The sequence below is a fragment of the Monodelphis domestica genome, chromosome 1, assembly GCF_027887165.1.
Source record: "Monodelphis domestica isolate mMonDom1 chromosome 1, mMonDom1.pri, whole genome shotgun sequence".
NCBI lineage: Eukaryota > Metazoa > Chordata > Mammalia > Didelphimorphia > Didelphidae > Monodelphis > Monodelphis domestica.
In genome coordinates this window covers 428,970,292-428,977,752 of record NC_077227.1, presented here as the reverse complement: position 1 = coordinate 428,977,752, position 7,461 = coordinate 428,970,292, and the positions used below count along the sequence as shown (strand labels likewise).

The 7,461-nt window shown below is 39.6% G+C and overlaps 1 long non-coding RNA gene across 1 annotated transcript; it reads right to left on the bottom strand.

The window, feature by feature from the left end:
* Positions 1-2,448: 2,448 nt before the first annotated feature.
* LOC103095476 (uncharacterized) lies at positions 2,449-5,001 on the bottom strand. The gene is made up of 2 exons (XR_458156.2): positions 4,648-5,001; positions 2,449-2,802 (listed from the first exon to the last, which is right to left on the bottom strand). It is a non-coding gene; the product is annotated as an uncharacterized LOC103095476 (long non-coding RNA).
* Positions 5,002-7,461: the final 2,460 nt, after the last annotated feature.

Below are 7,461 nucleotides of genomic sequence, written 5' to 3'. Positions count from 1 at the left end.
AGGTAAAAATGCCTTGTTTGGTGTCACATGGTTAGTTCATGTTGGAGCCAGGACTAGAATCTCAGATGCAGTATTCTTCCCATTACTGATATTCTCCTCCTTGCTTTTTATGCATGTTTAATACAACCTTTGTACCAGAATTTCTTCCTGGACCCAAAGTACCTGGGTATAATATGAACTCTTCCAGCTTTTCTGACTTCCTGAATGAACCCAGATGAACCCTGAAAATGTCAGTATCTGGTAGTCTTCCAAAGAAACTTCTCTTGCAAGCTTATAGAGCTCCCCAAAAAGAAAAAAAAGAAAAAGTGTGTGTGTGTGTGTGTGTGTGTGTGTGTGTGTGTGTAGGGGTGTGTGTGTGTGTTTAAATGGAAAAAAATAATGATCTTAGATAAGAATTGGATCTGAGACCATGGAGAATCGAGACATCTTTTGGTGGGCAACCTTCTTAGAGGGGACCTATATTTTGTTGTCTTTGTCATTGAGTTGCTTTCAGTCATGTCTAACTCTAAGTGACCCTTTTGGAGTTTTTTAAAAATTAATTTATTTAGTCAATTTAGAACATTATTCCTCCGTTACAAGAATCATATTCTTTCCCTCCCTCCCCTGCCCCTACCCTTCCCATAGCTGACGTGTAATTCCACTTGTTTTTACATGTGTCCTTGATCAGAACCTATTTCCATGTTGTTGGTGTTTGCATTAGGATGATCATTTAGAGTCTACATCCTCAACCAGATCCCCTCAACCCATGTAATCAAGCAGTTGTTTTCCTTCCATGTTTTTACTCCCACAGTTTTAACTCTGAATGTGGATAGTGTTTTTTCTCCTATATCCCTCCAAGTTGTTCAGGATCACTGCATTGCCATTAATGGAGAAATCTATTACATTCGATTGTACCACAGTGTATCAGTCTCTGTGTACAATGTTTCCCTGGTTCTGCTCCTTTTGCTCTGCATCAATTCCTGGAGGTTGTTCCAGTCTCCATGGAATTCCTCCACTTTATTATTCCTTTGAGCACAATAGTATTCCATCACCAACATATACCACAATTTGTTCAGCCGTTCCCCAATTGATGGGCATCCCCTCATTATCCAATTTTTGGCCACCACAAAGAGCTCAGCTATGAATATTCTTGTACAAGTCTTTTTCCTTATTATCTCTTTGGGGTACAAACCCAGCAGTGCTATGGCTGGATCAGAGGGCAGACAGTCTTTTAGCGCCCTTTGGGCATAGTCCTTTTAGAGTTTTTTTGACAGAGATATTAGAGTGGTTTGCCATTTCCTTCTCCAGCTCATTTGATAGATAAAGAAACTGAGGAAACAGGATAACTTGCCTATGACACACAACTAGTAAGTGTCAGAGGTCATATTTGAACTCAGGTCTTTCCAGCACTCTATCCTTGGTGCCACCTCATTGTTCATAGGTGACCTATATAGTCTACTCTCCTGGATGAGGAGGCCTGAGCTGCTTCCTTAAAATCATTATTCTTCCTGGAGATATTTCTTCTACATTAGAGGTATCAAACACTGAACCAGGTTGTAATGCAGTCAGCAATATTCCAGGGTTCAACTAGAGCCAGATTAAACTGTAATTGGGAAATAGTAGATAAAATAAAAATAGAATAGACTACAGATAATGTTAATATATGGTTTTCTAAGTCAATATACAGAGTCAAGGCATCCTTGTGTATACAAGGTCATTGGTCTGCACCATGTTGCTCTTTTTCTCCGCTCTTTTGTTCTTGGTATTGAAGGTCTCCTCAGGAACAACCAATCACTCCATGCCACCAGGAACCTGTGCCCTTCACTCTTTGCCTCTATACCTCAGGTCCCAGTTCTGCCACTCTCCAACCTTCCTCAAAGGATTAGTTTCCTAATATCTCATCCCCACAGAGTCAATATTCTAAAACCTCATGTTTCACCTGTCTGGGTTTTGTTGTTGCTGTTCACTTGTGTTTGACTCTTTGTGATTCTTTTTCAGGTTTAAAGAAATTTTAAATAAGCCCTTACCTTCTCTCTTAGAATTGATATGAGGCATCTGTTCCAAGGCAGAAGAATAATAAGGGCTAGGCAACTGGGGTAAAGTGATTAGCCCAGGGTCACACAGCTGGGAAGTGTCTGAGGAACCTAGGATCTCCCATCTCCAAGCCTGGCTCTCTATTTACTAAGCCACTCAGCAGCCCTTCTTCTCAGGTTTTCATGGCAGAGATACTGAAGGAATTTGCTATTTCCTTCTCCAGTTCATTTTACAGATGTAGAAATGGAGACAACTAGGGTGAAGTAACTTGCCCAGGGTTATATAGCTATAGTGTCTGAGTCTGGATTTGAATTCAGGTTGTCATGACTTCAGGGCTAGCACTCTATCCACTGTACTACTTAGCAGTGGCCAGGTAGAAGCTTGAAAATAAACTTCAGCATAGTCTCAGGGCCAGAAGTACTCATAGCTACTGTCTTTTCACATCAAAGTTCTTTTAGATGCTTTGGAAATGTCCCTAATTCCAACATTCAACTCCTTCTCCATCTATAATCCCAGACAGGGTTGATGATGAAGCAGCAGCATTTCTCCCTTCTCAGAAAGGCACTCTCTTTCCCCTCCGACATCTCTCCTCTTCCCAGCCTGCTCTCTATGTTCTTGATGGGGAGGGGGATGTCCCCCACCTCTATCCCCAAATGGGTCTTCCATCTCCTTCTTCCTCTGGTGGCAGCTGAGCCCAGTTATTGAAATGATCCAAGGGATGCTTTGGGAAAGCTCGCTGAGAGGGAGGAGGTGGGACTGAGCCAGCTAGTCCCAGTGCAGGCATCTGGGCTAAGAAAGGAGATTTTTGAAGTCTTTGTTACATTAATAATTAATAACACATTTACATAGCAATTTAAAACATTTTTTCTCACTATAATCCTGCTCAGAAGAGAGTGCATGTATTATGATCCCCATTTTATAGATAAGGAAACTAAGGCTGAGAGCTAAAGGTATTTGCTCAAGACTATTCAGTAATAAGTAGAACTAGAACACAAACCTGCTTTCTGATTCAAATTCTATTGCTCTTTGCATGACTTCATCCAACTTTCCCAGCTTTTTTTTCTTTTTTAACCCTTGTCTTCTGTCTTAGAACCAATACTATGTATTGGTTCTAAGACAGAAGAGTGGCAAGGGCTAGGCAATGGGGGTTAAGTGACTTGCCCAAGGTCACACAGCTAGGAAGGGTCTGCATCAGATTTGAATCCAGGACCTCCTGTCTCTAGGTCTGGCTCTCTATCTGCTGAGCCACCCAGCTGCCCCCTCCATCTTCTTAGTTTTAAAAGGGATTCCCCAACTGATCAGGGAAATGTTGAATACCTGAATCGTTTCCACTTTATTGTAGGTGGCAGCTAGGCGGCACAGTGGATAGAATGTTGGAATTAGGAAGATCTGAGTTCAAATCCACCCTCTAGTACTGCGTGACTTTCGGCAAGTTTCTAAACCTTCTTTGCCTCAATTTTCTCAAATGGAAAATGAGATAAGAATAACACCTTTCTCCAATGGGAAAGACTTCTTGAATAAAAAACCTGGGCACTAGAACCTCGCTTACAGTCATGGAGTTGGATAAGTCTCTTTTCCTGCCAAGAAGCAATGAGACAGGGTTGAATTGGCTCTGATAGGCTATTTTCCTGCCTCTGGGACTGTGGACAGTTCCTCTGCCCACCCACGCACTTGTTAGCACAGATTAGACCTGGGGACCTAAAAGGTAGAGCAAGATGACCCACTAATTGCAGTAGGGAGGATAATACGAGAAACACAACCCCTCAGCCCTGCCTACTCTCAGCCTTTGATGCCAGACCATAATCTCCATGTACTGGAAGCCTGGGAATCAATTCCCAGCTCTGCTACTAACTCACAGTGAGACTTGAGCCAAGTCACCTGAACTCTCTGGGACTGTTTTCCCTTAGTAAAATGAGGGTGTTGGACTCAGGGGTTCTTAACCAAGGGGAGGGTGAACTTATTTTTTTTAAATATCCATATTTTTATAACTATATTTCAATATAATTGGCTGCCTTTGTAATCCTAGTAATAAAATTTTATTTTATGCATTTAAAAATATTGTTCCTAGATGGGTTTCCATAATCCTCAGCAGACTGCCAAAAGGTTGACACAAAAAAGGTTAAGAACCCCTGGTTGGATAACGTTGTACGTTCCTTGCAGCGCTACCGTTTCCACGTGCCAACATTTTATCTTTTGAGGCTCTTCTGGCTCCAACATCCTGTCTTCGATGTTCTAACATTCTATGCTCTAAGGTCCATTACACTGCTGACATTCCATGAATCTCAAACACACTCGTCCAGTACTGTCGCCAAGCTGTGGGACTAGCCCCATCTCTTCATAGCTATCTGTCCTTGGCTATAACCAATATGGTAATGGTGGCTCAACTCTCAGAGGGACCATTGCTAATGCCTGTATTTCTGTTGCTGAAGATATTAACTTGGGCTGAGTATTCTCAGGGTCTCACTTTCAGGCTGGGATTGGACCACTGTGCCCTCATAAGGTCCAAATTAAAAAACAACAACAAAAACAACACATGTCCATTTGCAAAATTACCCCCCCTCCCCCATCGCTCCTATAATTGGACATTCTGGGAAAGAAGGACTATTGAACCGCTCCTGTACAAACTAACCTTACCTCACCACACCCTCTGGAGCAGAGAATATCAGTGTTCTCCCTGCTAGTGGCACCCAGGGCTCCAACACTGCAGGCAATAGAAATCAGGGTTCTTTGTCAATTCGTGTGTGGGAAAGAGAGAGAAAGAGAGAGACACACAGAGAGAGACACACACAGAGAGAGAGACAGAGAGAGACAGAGAGACAGAGAGAGAAAGAGAGAGAGAGGAGGAGAGAGAAAGAGAGAAGAGAAAGACAGAGACAGAGACAGAGAGAGCGAGAGAGACAGAAAGAGGGAGGGGGAGAGAGAGAGAGAGAGAGAGAGAGAGAGAGAGAGAGAGAGAGAGAGAGAGAGAGAGAGAGAGAGAGAGAGAGAGAGAGAGAGAGAGAGAGAATGTTGAGGGGCTATATGTGAAATGTATAATGTAATAATCAGAGAGAGCCAACACTGTGATGTCAACCACACTGATGTGTAGGGTTTATTACTAATAGTGTGGCCTTGAATAAATCCCTTCCCATGTCTAAGCCACAGTTTTTTTCATTCACAAAATCAAGGGGTTAGATTAAATGACCCTCATTCCATCAGTTCTAAACCACTGATCTGGATTCTAAGTTATCCATAACACGAGAGCATTAGACTAGATGACCTGTAAAATTCATTTCAGCTCCATCTTTTTATGTTCCTTTGGATTTGGAGAGACTATCCCCTTGACCAGGCCAATCTCTCTTCTGTCAATGAACTCACATGGCAGAAATTTTAAAAAATGAAAGAAGAGGGGACAATACCAAAACTAAATTGCCCAAAGTTATTAAGATTCTTGAGGAAGGGTTAGGTCTGGATGATGTAGCCAGGATCTAGAGAATGGTCTGTGGTCACTCTTGTTTGACTGAGGGGGTGGCATGAATCCTTAACTATTTAACTAATTATCTGAGTCTAACTGAGAATCTTAGAAGCAGCGAAGATGCTAACACTAGCCTCCGGTTTAACAATCTAACTCAAAAATTGGTCGAATCATCAGGAGTCTTAGTCTATAGAATGATAGATTATAAGGTAGAGTTGAAAGGCCTCTTAGAACCTGGAATATTAGACTGCAAATGAATTTAGGGCTCATCTAATCCAATCCCTATGTTTTACAGATGGGGAAATTAATAATAACAAAATAATAAAAATATGGCTGTCTTTATTGTACCTCAGATGTGACAGCAAATTTTTCAAGATTCATCCAATCACCAAGATTATTCTGAGTGATTAACAATTGATACTGTCAGAAGGAACCTAGAAAATATTTCTTAGGATTTTGAAGTGTTGGGGAAGAAACAGAAAACTTTAGGTGGGGAGTATTTCATCACAAATGTTAATTAAAGGCAAAGACTTTGAGATAAGAAAGGCAGATTTTGGAAGTGAAAGACTGACTAAAAAAGACAGTGTCTGAGAGGGACATTTGTATTTTTGTAGCATGGCTTAAAATATAGGGACAATGGGTCAAGGACAGGGTAAACCTGCCAAGGTCTGGTGAGAATATTTGCCTTATAGTATTGAAATTCTATCTGAAAAAGCTTTAAATGAAAAAGGAAGAGGAAAGAGGAAACTATTCACCAAGCTAGGATATTATAGAAAATAGATACAGTGTAGGAAAAATGATAGTAAAGAGCACCCAAATTCAGAAGAGACAAAAATCAGAAAGAAAACAAATAATATGTTCACTGTTCTAGTTTCTTCTTTCCTCCTCTATATTTCAAAGTTTCTACTCAACTTTGTTTTTCTAATCAATTTTGTTTTTTTTTCAACAGAAATTCTTTAGCCCTCTGTTCCATTGATAATTACTTTCTCCTTTTATGATTATAAATCCTCTTTGAAGGGGCATTATTCTTGGTTGTTTGTGTGTAATTTTGCATCTTTAAATATTCATATTCCAAGATCTACACTCCTTTATAGTAGAAACTGCCAGGTCTTCTGTGATGCTGACTGTGGTTCCTTGATACTAGATCTCTGCTTGTTTGCAGTATTTTTTTTTCTTTAACTTACAAACTCTGCATTTTGATTATATTTCTGGGATTTTTTTTTCTTTTGAAGTTTCTTGGAGGTGATCAGTAAATTCTTTATATATTTACTTTGCCCTCTAGTTCTAATCATTAATTATTTTTATTTTAAAAATTTCATAATGATAGTTTTTGGTTGTGATTTCCTGAAATGTAAATGTCCATATTTTCCAGAGAGTCTGTTAATAAATTGACTCTCCTGACTTGTTCTCCAGACTAGTTGATATCTGATAGTTTACATTTCATTCTACTTAACCTTTTGACTTTGTTTTAATATTTCTTCTTGTTCCATGAAGGCCCTGATTTCTATTTACCCTATTTTCATTTTTAGTATATTCATTATTTAGATAAAACTGAGCATTTTCTGAATTAAACTACTTATTTTTCTTCCAATTCTTTCTTCCAGAAATTAAAAAAAAGTTAACATCTCATGCTCCATTTCTCCTAGGTTTTTTTTCCATGTAGCCTTTGTGGAAAAAAAAACATTTTTGCCTTTTAGTTTTTGTTTTTAATCATTGTAAAATTATTTTCTGCTAGTTTGGATCTTTTTTGTATTTCTAGGTCTATAAAAATTCTTTATAGTGATCAATCTTTTGTTTGCTCATATCTCCAGTCTTATTCCTAACTTGGGCATTTAGACCAGGCCCAGGCCCCACCCTTTAATAATTTTTGGGTAGAGTGGTCATTCTAGTGGTCTTGACTTGAATAACTTTGGTTTCTATATGACTGACACCTCTCAGGATATGTCTATGTTAACAGTATCTATACGTTTTATCCCTCCCTTCCTTAAGGTTTA